Source organism: Sabethes cyaneus, chromosome 3 (genome assembly GCF_943734655.1).
Source record: "Sabethes cyaneus chromosome 3, idSabCyanKW18_F2, whole genome shotgun sequence".
Lineage (NCBI taxonomy): Eukaryota > Metazoa > Arthropoda > Insecta > Diptera > Culicidae > Sabethes > Sabethes cyaneus.
In genome coordinates this window covers 230155015-230169521 of record NC_071355.1, presented here as the reverse complement: position 1 = coordinate 230169521, position 14507 = coordinate 230155015, and the positions used below count along the sequence as shown (strand labels likewise).

The following is a 14507-nucleotide window of genomic DNA, read 5'->3' as shown; positions in this document are numbered from 1 at the left end:
TTTCAAAGGAAGTAATGACCTGTTTGGCAAAATAAGTCATTCAACGGCATACCTTCTCGCGATCCGATGCACCATTTTCGATTTCAAAATTATATTCGACATCCATTCTTAGTTCAACCAGTATCATTTCGCATCACGCAAGAAATCAGAATAATGTTGAATCCCGAGTAAGATCGGACACTCAGCTAAATAGTGTGTAGCTAATGAAACCGAAATTCTTACTTGGGTTTGCTTCGTATGTAAACAAATTTGTTGCTAGTTGTCTTTTTTCCCAACTGTAGACCCAGTTTGTTCACAGATTCTTTAGTGAAGTGTTTGTTTTCTGTTACTGGCGTTCTCATATTACTCACACAGCTTTCCACACCCGACTCTGCATATTTCATTCGAAATGACTAGAACAAGGGGTTTCTTTTTCTCACGGTACACTAGCCACTTGAACACTTGCCCTGTGAGGGACACTGTATTCCGTCAAATGCAGTCATCCCAACAACGATGCATGCGACAATTAGTGATGGTGCTAGTGAAATGGAACCCTTCTCAGGTTTCCCCTATGATGTTCAATGTTGTTCAGTATATTTTTATGAGACCCAGAAGAGGACGTGAATCAGCTCGTTTTGACACAAAATTTTTGTTTAACACAAGTGTATCTTTGTAATAGTCAGCCAGAACTGTGACTGATTTGAAACGTAATGAGCCACGAAACATACGGATTGAAACATTTTTATTATGCTTTAATTTTTATGACTCAATCCAATATGAATTCATCAATTTGTTAACCTTTCAAAACAGTGAGAGACTGTTAGCATAATCTTAGTAAATGAAAGATACACAACTAACCATAGGATTATCTCGAAGAATTTCCCCTAAAGCTGCCTTCGCTCAAATAGTGTATGACGTTAGTAGGATCCGAATGCCTTCCGGCTGCAACCGGTGGATATCAGCCAAGTATAAACAGGCTTAAGATTTTCCCATGTAGGTATATATCTTTAATATATACCAACCACTAACAGTTGTTCGATTGCTGCTTATGCCCTTCGCCCGCCCAAAGGGAGGGTGAAGAATGTCTGTTTTCTAAATTTTCCAGACAACACTACACTACAAACAAGTGTGGCAATCTTCTCCGACCCACAAACATTTTAGTGTTGTCCGAGAATCCGGTACCTACCGGTTAAAGAATGTGCAATCTTGAGATATCATAGCTGAGCCGAAAAGCCCGAAGGAGTGGTACCCACTAGGATTAGGAGCAGCAAAGATGCCGACGTTGGCTTCTTGAGATAGTTTGTTGTCTATCCTTGTCTCCGAGCGAGTGAGTGGGTTGCCACAGCCAGGATCGGAACATGCCAGTGCCAGAATTTTCTTCCTCATTTGATTCGAGAAGAGGTTCCTCTCGTCCCGTGTGTGCTTGTATATGCTTTGCTGGTACTTCTCGGAGAAGCGCATTGGGAAGCGATATGGGAAAGATAAACACGATAGCTGAATCCATAATTTAATTAGAATTTTAATGCTGAGATAAGCGCTTTGTGTGCCCGTTCGGTGATGTTCGGTGAATGGTTTGTGGTTTTGCAGTTCAGACAAACAATTTGCGTCTCTTTCCACATGGAATGAACATACCGGCATGGCAGAGGGAAGGAAAGAGTCTCGAGCAGTACAAGATATAGATTACCTACAAAAGTCATTCGTTTGCTTCTGGAAGGTGTTGGTCGTAAAATTTAAGAAACTGATATCTGCCGGTCTCAGGCCGGTTTTGCATACTAGTTGAATTAATTATCTTTCCATAATGCATTTTATATGCAAATCAAATGTGACGCAGATTCCATCAACTGAATAAAGTAAGGCATTAAAAACAGCCATTTTAAAATTATAAAAGCCGCTGTAAGAAGTATTTTTAAACAAAAATTTAATAGTCTTCAAAAAATTACAACGATGACGATAAATATTGACACCGAAAACATAAACAAAGCCGCCAAAAACGGTCAATCGATTTTTTTTTTCAAATTAATTTCTCTAGAAAGAAACGACTTAATTTAACCGCCGTTCAATACAGGCTGTCCCAACAATAAATGAATGGTTTTATCTTACCACGCGTTTAATCAAATTTTAACGAGCCCCACACAAGGTTTTGTTGGGGGAGAGTTTAGTCGTTCGGTGCCGAAATTGACTTACGGATGGAGCGTGAGACGAGCTGTGAACGTGAAATTGGCCGAAAGGAGATAATTTTTTTATGATCTCCCCAGCAACGCAACGGAAAGGAGGGATGCGAATGCAGATTCGAACCGGAAATCCGCATTTGATGTACGTTTTGGGCGAGCGAGACAGGGGCCACGTCGATGATTACTGCATCCTGCAAGCGATCATCCCTCCAAACCGTGATTCCGGTGCTCGATTTCGATTTTGTTACGATGCAGACGTGACAATCCGCGGGGAAATTGATGATAAAGCTATTAAAATGCCAAGTGCTTACGAGTCGGAAATCAATGATTGGCTTTTAAACTGCTCGCTTCGAAAGTGTGATTTTACGGTGCGGGACGTAAACAGTTGCCAAGCGCACTATAAGACGGTAGCGCCTTATCTCCGCTCCGGCTAGAACAGACCAAGCCGGAGCATGATGATGTTGTGGTTGCTACCGGTTCTTGATAGAAACGTGTGTGCGTTCGAGCTGTGGCAGGGGATTAAGATTCATCTGGTCGTCAAACGCGCTCCTGATGCATCTATACGGAACCGACAGTCTGTGGTCTCTGTAGGTATAAGCACTTGCGCGCTGTCTTTATGACGCCTGACAGCCTGAGAAGAGACAGGATAAACAGGTGCTTTTGCATCGTTCGACGATTTTGCGTACGAAAATCGAAACTTTCGAGGATAACTGGTGGGAAAACTGTTTTCTTCCGTTTGTTTTCATAAATTTCTTCGTTCTTATTTTGAGTCTTAGAAAGGAGTTTAGAAGGATTTGCAACACTTTTTGCTGTGTGCGGAAACGATCTCGTTCTAAAGTAAATAATCGCACTTCAACCCAAATGTTTTCCTTTTCTGATATTTTCAATCCTTCTGAAGAGCAAACCTAAGATAACAGTACTATCCAGTCATCACTATCAACTCTCCTATAATGGTTGCTAAAGATGCCATATCTCACATACTTTCTCCGTCCGAGCTGGAGAATTCAGCTCACATCCCACACCGGAGGTGGTGATGGAATATTTTTGCTTATCAGTACACCCGCAGCCAGACAACCGGAGTCGTTTAGTCTGACCAAGGCACACACATATCTGGTTGAGTGTCTCCCGGCGTTTCACCGATACCCAATTCCCCTTCTGGGGCTGGCCCATACCCAACCATCATGTGGTGTGTTTTCATATCTTTTTCAGCACCCAGATGTTGACGTGCGATAGGAACGATACAGCTCGGGTTCAGAGCATTCTTTTTTTAAATCAATACTTTCAAATGGAAGAACTCAAAAAATACAGAAATATGGTTAACAAATTATTAACGGGCATAAAAAATATTTCATTGATAATTTCAATTCAAATGAACTCTTCAAATACCACCTCCAACAATCGAAAAGGGCCCGTTTCCAACATGTAAACAAACCGAGTGAGAGTTAATTTTAACTGTCTTAAGACAAGGTTTGGTTAGGCATTCCAAAAAATCATTCTCGAAACGTGGTCAGGTTTTGAACGCTAATAGCTTAGCAATTTCCTGATCAATTTTCAATATTTTTGCACCAATCGACCGAAAAATCTTCTACGCGTTGACCCAAATTAAGAAAACTATTGTAATTTTCTTTTTCTAAATACACTCAAATCTCGTTTTACGTCCGCTGTTGGTGGGACGTAAAAAAAATCGGTCGTAAAAAAAGAGGACGTTAATTTAAATTTTGGACGTAAAACAAGAGAACGTTAATTTAAATTTTGGACGTAAAACGAGAGGACGTTAATATAAATTTTGGACGTGAAAAAAAGGACGTTAATTCAAATTTTGGACGTAAAACGAGAGGACGTTGATTCAAATTTCGGACGTAGAACGAGAGGACGTTAATTCAAATTTTAAACGTAAAACGAGAGATCGATAATTCAAATTTTAGACGTAAAAAAGTGGACGTTAAACGAAATCACGTAAAATGAATGGACGTTGAAAGTACGGTCACTCCACAATTGTAGATAACCCGCAGTTATGGATCAACATTGATTTATAATCTTTAGCTAAATTAATCATTCAATTTGATCACATCTATTTTTATAGAATAGTTTAATCATTTGTACACTCACTTAAACGGTGGTTTTCTTGTTGACTTCACCTTGTGTTGCATGAGAGGTCAATTTGTTTGGTTTAATCTTTTGAGGTTCGATTTTATCGCGTTTTGCTGGCTTACGCTAAGAAAGTGCTCCATTTTCAGAAGGTGTTTTTTGATTGATTGCTAACCAAGAAATGCATAGCAATGAAAATTTTTATTAGATAAAGTTAGTATTCAACAGAAAATACGCGATATTTATGGATTCACAAAAAACTTGGATATTAAGCGAAAAATATATGATCCATAATTGTGAGGCATAATGTATATTCCCACAATTATGAATCAATAATAACTCTATTTTTCTCGATGTGTTCTAAGTAAAGAAAGTTGTTGATAATTCACAAAAAAGTAATGGAAACGGTCTGCGGGCTGACGTATTTATTTTTGGTCAAAGCATAGAACTTAAAAAAGTGAAGTTTATGATATTTATTATTGAAATAGTCTTTGGAAGAATATTCGTATATTGACCGGCGCAATGACGTTTTAGGTCGGAACTAAAACATAGATACCGTTTGCAGTTGTAAATAATCTTTCTAGAAAAAAAAACTTTCCCGAAAATATCATCTTTCTCAGAACAGAAGACTGCCAGAAATTACTTTTTAATGAAGACATCGGGAGTTTTATACCAGTTTTTGGAAGATTTAATCTAAAACTCGCTTTATTTGATATTTTCTCTGACTGAAATTTGGTGGAAGTTTGCAGAGTTTTCTGTGTTCCAACCTTTGTTTTGTTGAAAAATGATAAGTACTGTTTAGAGACAGCAAGACCTCGTATAGGGTAAGGATCTAGTTTTTCGACCTTATGCTAATTTTCGCAACACTGCTGAAATATTCATCAAATTTTCAAATTAAAAAGTTTTTGAAACGTTTTTTTTTTACAATTTTCCGAGAGAACAGCAGAAGAAAGTCTTTCGCACAGTGTAGATTTTTTTCCGAAAACATGCCCTATATCCTTAAATACTGCTGAGCTAAGAAAGATATTTTATAAGGATTCAAATGCTATGGTGGGTGTTCACGGCACGGTGTATTTCTGCTAGTTTTACCAAAGGCAAGCAACAGGCCTTATTCTGGATTCCTTCGGATCGATTTGTCGAACGAAGTTTGAAGGTATTCTCCATTTCGCAAGCAAAATCAAACGAGCGAAACAACTCGTCGGACGAAATTAAGAATCGGCGGTATATAGGATGAGGGTAGATATCTATGGATTTATGTTAGATAAGAGTGCTATTTTCATGTATAATCATGACAAGTTGTTGGTTTGCAGCGTATTATTATTCATGGATTTTCAAACCAATTGAAGGACATTTCTGCTCGATATAAAATCCACATCTCTGGTATTGATTAAACTAGACTCAATATTTTTGCTTCAAAAGAAAGATTTTTCTACGTGGATTGCAACGATTTGATATCTGTGTAAGGCACTTCTTTATTTCTTGTAGTTTTGATCGAATGAACATTTCACCTTATCTGCTCAACGCAACCCGAGAAAGAAAGATCAAAAAGTTTGATGCAAACCTATCAAACTTAGTTGAGTGTGTCGGATTAGCCTCAAAAGAAAAGAGAAATCAGTGCTAATACATAGGTAGATTAGTGCAGATATTTCAGAGGGTGATAGAGGATCACGTTTAACGAAAAAAATCTTTCTACGCACATGGTCAAATCTCAATCGTTACAGAGTTATTAAAAATTTTTAGTTTTCGGTTCTGTTTGCCTTAAATAAGCTGTGGTATAAAAACTATGCTAGCTAGCTCAATTATTGACTGAAGTTTTTGGAGCGTCTTAGTAGAATATTCGAAAACAGACACTGAGGAAGCCTGCAAGTCGTAGGCGAAATACGTATCTATCAAGAATAAAATATACATAGTAGAATTAAATTGGATAAGTTTTCTTTTTATTTAATTTCCTAGCTCAATTATGTTATTTTCATTCGAAAACTGAGAAAATTTTGTATTGAAAATTGTTCTTAAGCCTCCAATGTCATGTTATTTAGTAACCTTTTAAAAATACAACTGATTGTTTTGATTTACCAATTCAAAGCTTCAATACCGTTTTACATTCGTTCTTTGACGTGAAACGCCTTTCTCTATTAGTTTCAAAAATCGATGGAAAGTCCAATCGGCACCAAACTTGGGATTTTTGCTTTTTGACCCAAAACAAACAATCTAGCTGAGTTTGGTGAAAATCCGAGAAGGTCGATTACAGGTGACTCGGACACTTGACGTGGAATGACCCATATGCATAAAGACTGGACTGATTTTAGCGATTTTTCATGCCACGTTATCAGTTGATTTGCATCCTTGGCGAAAACAGTCAAACAACTACGCTTGGTGCTTTGTTCGTACTGCTAGTTACACTCCATAGCGAAGAAGTTAGACATGGTGAAGAACTTTGTATCCGATGAATAGGGCCAATTTGGCATTCAAAGCATCCTCTCCTGCGAGAAAAGCGAAAGGGTTGAACGGAAACCTGGTTCCGGTCGCCCTAAGTGCTGCGCTACCGTAGCATACATCAGAAGTTAAAGATCAAGACCAAGAGCGTCTTAGACCGGAAGGTTGGAGCAACCGGCTAAACGATGAAGATGGGCCCTATTCTCACAGTCACCTAACCTAATTTTTTTAGGTGAGAGCACAAGTTGCGATTTTCAGAGTCACCTAGGTGACTCCGCTCATCTGGGTGACTGTACAAATCAAATGGGGAGCTGTTGGATGAGGTGATGGTGACTGCCAGAATAGAACGCGTGAGAGAAGTGAAGTGAGTGAGGTGACTATGAGAATACGGCCCCTTGGCACTACGGACACTTATACGCGGAAGCATCAGTCGAAGTTGGCAGAGTCTGATTAGCTGGCATCGTTCAGAGAACGGCTAAAGGTACTAATGAAATACATCTTTCCGGCGAAGCACGATGTCGTAGCAAGAAGGTTATATGTCAAGTATATCAAAGTATATACGTCAAATATCCGAAGAAGATCCTTCTGTGGCTGACGATCAGCGAGAATAGAATGTTCAGGCCGTTGTTCTTTCATTTGGAGTTTACGGTGAACGGGGAGATACGAAGATACAGCACGACATACTATCAGAAGTTACCACTTTCATCAAGCCTTGATGAAAAGACCACATACTTGGCCCAATGATCAAGGACCATCATGCCAAAAAAACACTAGAGGAAATGAACCGGCTGAAGATAAATGTTGTACCGTCGATCACCAATTCTCCCAACGTTCCCCAACTGCGACCAATGGAAAATTCTTGGGCGAAGCTCAAAGGGAGCATTTACTCCAATTTGTGCCCGAAATGGAGAAGAAACTGATCGCCCAGGCCACGAACAAGTTGAATAATATGTCGACGACTATCTTTTGATCGGCTATAGCGAAGGCTCTGATGAACCGCTGTAAAGTCACCTGGCAGGGCGTTGAAGCATTTTTATAGAAGGCTTAGTAAATGTAGGATTTAAGGAAAAATTGTTTCATTGAATAATGTTTTCTTTTTTTCATCGACATCCAAAGGGGCGTATACGAAAAAAATGATAAACCTGGCAGGAACATTGATTTAGCAAACCAGGGGGCGCCAAATTGAATTTCCGCCAGGGGCGCCACAATATTACGCTACGGCTCTGTCTGCACTAAGCTACCTAACACTCTGTATATGACACATGACTAACTAAGTTAGTAAATTTACCTGTACACTAAAAAAGTTACCTTCATTTGGTATTTTTGTTTTCTAAATTCGAATGTTTCAATCTGTCAGAACGGGTAAAAAATTAAACAATATGGGATGACTAATTTCTGTTTATCACAATCCTCCCGACTGTAAAATTCTTAGTACTCGTACAGGCACATGCACGTAGCAACACGTGGAATGGATTCCATTATTGACAAAGCAACTGAGACTTATTTTTTGATGAATTGGCATAGGAAACTGAACTTTTATTCTGGTGTATTACGTTATGGGCTTACTTTTTGTTAACTGGCACGTTTTAAGAGAAAGAATTTGTAAAATGTGGGATCACCATCAAATCAATAGACAAGAAAATTTTGGAGAAATTCTATCATTTCTTTCAATATTAATTTCCTTGGGATTTTTTCCAAATTTATCTTGGTTACTACTACGATAAATGAAAATAATTTATAATTATTCTGATCATAATGTCATGTTCTATCAATTTGAAAGTATAAATGTATAAATGAAACTTGTTTTATTAAAAAGTCAGCTTTTCAATGAATATAATCCAAAAGATCTAGCCTGATATAAAAAAACAAAATTTACTAAAGTCACCACTTATGCATTGCATGCCAAAAGTACACAAAGTAAAACAAAACCTAGGTGCAACATTCCGTAATAGAAACATGACCTTCTATAGTTGACAGACCCCGCAGCCAGTTTTTAGAGTACAGGACAATTGCGAGGCTAGTGTTACGACCCTCTTAACTTTAACAGCCTCTCCCAACCGAAACTCGAACATACGACGACTGACTTGTTAGACCAGCGTCGTACCTCTAGGCCAACTGGGAGGCCAAACGGGTACTGGGTTTAAAAAGCTGCTGCCACAGTCTAAGAGATTGTCTTTTTTAGTTGACTCCGATTGCTAACACATGCTAATAATCCTTACCAAAAAAAGCATTTTTACATTATCATGGTGTGGGTCACAATATTTTCCATGAAAAATTCAAACCTTTTCATCTGTTTAATGCCCTTCCAGCAGTCTATCAACTAACATCATTCAGGCTAATACCTTTACTTACCACAATTACGGTTATCTTTTCGCCGCCACCTACCCAACTCGCTGGCGCGCTCTCGGCTAGCATAGATAAACTTTCTGTTACTGCTGCTGGGATCGTCGCCTCATTACTACTGCCATTTACAACCCGAAATGGTGGTGACGCCGCGCCACATCAGCACTTTCATCGGCACGGCAGGAAAACACACCCCGTCAGCTGCCAGCCGTACACCGACGAAACCGAGAAGGAGCTGATTTTTCTTATTTTCACACTTCATTATGCATATATTTTATATTCAAGATTAACCCGTTCCTGCAGACACACTCATGGTGAGATATTTCAACCCCAAGCTCCATCCTTTCCCCCAGCCCATCCCCGTTGTTGGTTATCACAGTAGGAAACATCCATTCAGCGTAGTGCCAAACAGTAGCAGCAGCAGCAGCCAGTGGCAAGTGGCAGCATCTCATGTGTTGTGTGCCGGGCTCGCGACGGCGATAACGGCACCTAGATAAGCGTCTTATACTTTCAAAAACTTTATAAACCATTAATTTTATATTTTTGAATGCTCATCTTGCTCAGACGTACGTTGGCTGTATATACGATAACACAGACGTACATACTCACACGAATATCTGAGAGGTTTAGCAGAACAACGTTTCCGAGGGAGCCTCATCATCGTCATCGTCCTTGCGACTGGGACTGGAATTTCGTAGATTATAGTTGGTAGAAGCAACAAACATTACCGAGGCTTTTTGCTTCGCGCGAGGACATCCTAAAAGAAGCTTCTTATCTCATCTACATTTTGCCGAAGCCGCCGGTGGATAGTGAAGCACTGAATGGCACTGGTCTCGTATAGTTCTATATCGCATCCTGTCGTTCGGCAAAACACACGGTTTCCCCCCAGAGAAGGACAGCTAAGGATATGTGCAAGCGAATGGGCGAATTTACGGCTGTGTGGCTACGAGTTTGCATCGGAGTCCGACTTTCACCACTTCTAGGAGCAAAGCACGGCCGCACATTTCCTTTCCGTATAAATTATGTTTACTTTCTATCGTCTTTATCTCGGGAGAAACTCTCGCCTATCCTTGTCCTCATCAGATTCCGCTGCCAGTAATAACACCACCTGTCGTCCCTGCCTGGCAAACCGCAAGAATAATCCAAAGGCCTTCGCTCGCGTATGTCTTTCATTTCCTGACTAAGCGGCAGTATCTTAAGCCGACTCCTTATTAGCCTCCACCCACCCACGGTAGTTTGGGATCGGCTCTCGAAGCTAATCTGGTTGCCTTCAGGACAGTTCTCTACTCGCGCGATATCGACCAACCAGTTACATCCTCTCACAACACAACCACGCCAAACACATATACACACACACACTCGCTCATTCACACGATTATAATAATAATTATGGCAGTGAGATAAGGACTCGGTGTCACGTCTCGAGTGGCCGCCTCTGGAGCCGGCACCGCCCGGTGTGGCAGGCCGCCCGCCGTGAGGTGGCTCTTTGCGAAGGAAGATTGCCAGGAAAAGATTATTTATATTGCACAAATAATGCCGAAACAAAAATATCAACATGCTTTTACGGCATGTCGCGTGCCCATCAACGCTCTCGCGCGGGAGATGCTATTTTCCGTGAAGGAGGTATTTTCCGTAATAGCGGCTTCGGCTGGTGCTGTGTTAAATTTTCGAGTTAAACATCTCCCATTTGGCAGAAAATTTATCTATTCGCTAAAGCAAAGCATATTCTTTCCCACGTTTTGTGAAAGTTTTGAATCGGACAATTTTTTAAAGTGAGTACGCATATAAGCAGCAATTTCAAAAAATGTTAGAAATCAAAAATAAATAACTATTTTGGGTTAGGTATTATTTACAACTCTGATTCGCATTCGTCACGGATATGAAATGGGGTAGGCAAACGAGAAAGCGTCCAACATAGCATTCGCCAGCCCAAGTTCCTCCCTAGCGCCTCCACGCGACCATACCCAGTAATACTCTATTGAGTAGCTAAGCTAGCAGGTGCGATGCTGCGTGGTTCCCGGATGCCTGATCTTAAAGCTGAGATTATGGGCAGACGGTTGAGCCGCACAGCCTAGTTATCGGGTAAACCTAATATGTTAATTTTATTGTCTGTTTCGTTTTAGCTCATCAAGCACCTATACAGTAGAAATTTGTCCTTAATAAGTTTAAATAATGTACATGGATATCAGATGGAAAAATTAATTTAATTTTTGGATATTAGACGCACTGATCGAAACTCAAATGACGCGATAAGTAAGAAAACGTAATATAGACCCTATCAGCAATTTGGTAAGATCGTTTCAAGTCGAATTTTTCTACATGCCACTATATACGGGTCGACTCTTTTGGTAATAACATACCAAACGAGTTGAAAGTCCGAATGTAACAGTATAATCCATATGATTCTTCTGGCGGGGCTTGCTGACTAGAAAATGATTCCGGAATGCGCTGCAAGTACTCAGTCATTCTTCATGGGTCTTTGGATAGTCAGTAGAGCTAACACCATCTATAACCCGAAACTACGATAATTGCATAGACTAACCATCAATGCAGTTAGCTTTTTTCATAATATCACTGCCGAACAGTGGGAGATAGATAGGTTATACACACACACACACATACACACACACACACACACACACACACACACACACACACACACACTCACACACACACACTCACACACACACACACACACAGACACACACACACACACACAGACACACACACACACACACACACACACACACACACACACACACACACACACACACACACACACACACACACACACACACACACACACACACACACACACACACACACACACACACACACACACACACACACACACACACACACACACACACACACACACACACTGATTCGCATTCGTCAAATTCCACAAAATTGTTGATAGCACCATTCATTGTAACAGATTGATTTGAATTGCCTTACAACTAACATATAAAAAGCTTTTTAAAATATCAATTAGCTAACGTCCTCCACATCTTACTAGTTCTTTTCGACACTCTGCTGTACATTGCATACTTGACAGAAATACAATTAAAATTATATAAAGAATTGCAAGCAATCAACTGACGCAACGCAGCAAATGAAACGCTCACAGACTATTCTGGGATAAGACGGTCGCTGATTTTCTTTGCTTTTATTTTATTTAAATTGCTGCGTTACGTCATATGCACAAATATCCCTTCAGCTCTGTTTCCATGCGAGAGAACAGTTCCGAACAAATTCTTGCAGTATATGGATGCAATCTGGCAACAAAGAAAGGATGACCGCTCACTTTTTCATGGGGTTTCCTTTTCAGGACATCAAAATAAACTAGATTCAATGTCTAAAGATAAAATCGGTTGAAGAAGAGGGATGGTTTTACATTTTAACGAAATTTTTACAGAATATCAAATTGAACTACCGCCACCCGGGGTGAGATTGTGCCACGGGGGTGAGTTTGTGCCAAAAACCAAAAATGTTTATTTGTGAAAATTTATTATATCTATAGAAACTGGTAACCTAAATTCAAAATGATCATGACCATAACATATTTATTCATAACTTAGGATGGAACACAGAATATTAGCAAACTAATTAGCCTAAACAGGGTTTCAAAGTTCGCGATTAAAAATACTTGGACGCTTGTAACGCTTGTAAAAAATGTCCCGCATAAACCAGCCCAAACAAGAAATCGCATCAACTTGCTATTTTGAAGGTATATAAACTAATCATTTACAATGTGTTGAAAGGTTATTATACGTTGGATAAATTTTGATTACGACAATAATATTTTTCGAATCTTTGTACTTTTCGAGCTTCACGGGGGTGAGATTGTGCCAAGCCATAATGATCGACCCAATTTGTGGATTTCACATACACATCAAAAATACGTCAGTATACACCAGTACACTCACATTCTTTACTATTGAGCACAATATTTTGACAGATTAGATTGCATCACCTATTGTGGAGCAAATAGAATCATAGGTCTGCTCAATAATTTAAACTAATTTTTACTTTTTCTCTGGAAATTTCAGATGCTTTGAATAAACACTCTAATATAAGACGAATATATTATACCGTGTATAAACTGCCAGTTTCAAGGAAAGGGGAGGGTGGTGGGGTGGGCCATATGTTCGGCGGCCGCGGGTTCTCGAACGAAGTAATGGTAATTTTTGTTAAATGATCAAATAGGTATGCCCTCTTAGGATACACGCCCTCCATATATCTCTCCCTTGTTAACGCTAGAAACGCTACAAGCTATATAAAGGCTGTCCATTGACTACGAACTCATTTTTAGTTATTTCAGACCTTCCCGGGTTATTTTCGTTCACACTTTTTGTATGATGCGTCGTTTTTGGACGACCCCCTGCCCCTAACAGTCCACTTAGTTCATGGACGGCCCCATATGAACTACTTTATACTGATATTTATGTGTATTGTTTATAAACATGCTAGTGTTCACCGTTTAGGTATTTACCTTAACTTTGTTTTTGGCACAATGTCACCCCCTAGAAGGAGTGAGATTGTGCCAAAGTTCATGCACTTCCAGTAAAATTAGGTTTCATTGTAACTAAACCATCTCTACGGTAGTTGTTAATTGAACAATATACTATATATTGACAGGTTTGAAATCAACTTAGTTCCTAAATCGTGTGTATACTGAGCTAAAGAACAAAAACATATGCTTTTTTGGCACAATCTCACCCCGGATGACGGTAGGTTAAATATTCAAACGATAAAATTGGTTGAAGAAAACGGGTGGTTTTGGAATCTGGTGTATTTCCCAAGCAGAGATATCAAATTGGTCTAGGTTTAAACGTCGTAAAGAATCTTCGACCTGCTGGGACGGGGTAGTTTCGTTACTTTTTTTGTAAACAACGTGGGAAACCACGTGGGGAACCTTGTGTTTAACTGTCGTCCCTACCTGTGAAACAAGGTAATCAAGAAGACAATTGATATACAAACTATCTAGCTACAAACTATAAGCCGAGCTATTAGTGTTTCAAAATATTGTACTTTTTCGTGACGCTCGCTTTGTTGTATTTTTGGAATTACAAAAAATTAAGTTTAATGGAAAATTAATCCTTGCGTGGTGTCCAACGTATCAGAGCAAAATTTTATTCCAATCAAAAATAGTCGAGTCAAATCGTTTTGCTAGTTGAGCTGGAATTCGCTACTTATTCGCTGTTTTGCTTTTCGTTTTGGGCCCGAACTTGAAAAACATAAAAACAGTTTTAAAATCGTAAAAATATTAGCATACGATCGTGAAACGATCCTGTGTTTCTAAGATCGAATCTCATACTGAGAGGAAACAGCAAAAGTAACAAACAAACAGATATTTATTTTCTTTGGGTTCTAACATTAATGAGAAGAGGTAGATGGATATCATTTCGGTTAGATGGATTTTCCACAAACTGCAGTGTCCGATCATCACTGCCTGCATTTTATATATCTGTATCCGGATCAAAACCGATA

The 14507-nt window shown here is 39.4% G+C and overlaps 1 protein-coding gene across 1 annotated transcript in view; it reads right to left on the bottom strand.

The window, feature by feature from the left end:
- LOC128744387 (zinc finger protein ush) overlaps positions 1–14507 on the bottom strand; it is a 168895-nt gene that overhangs the window by 89747 nt on the left and 64641 nt on the right. The window lies entirely within an intron of this gene.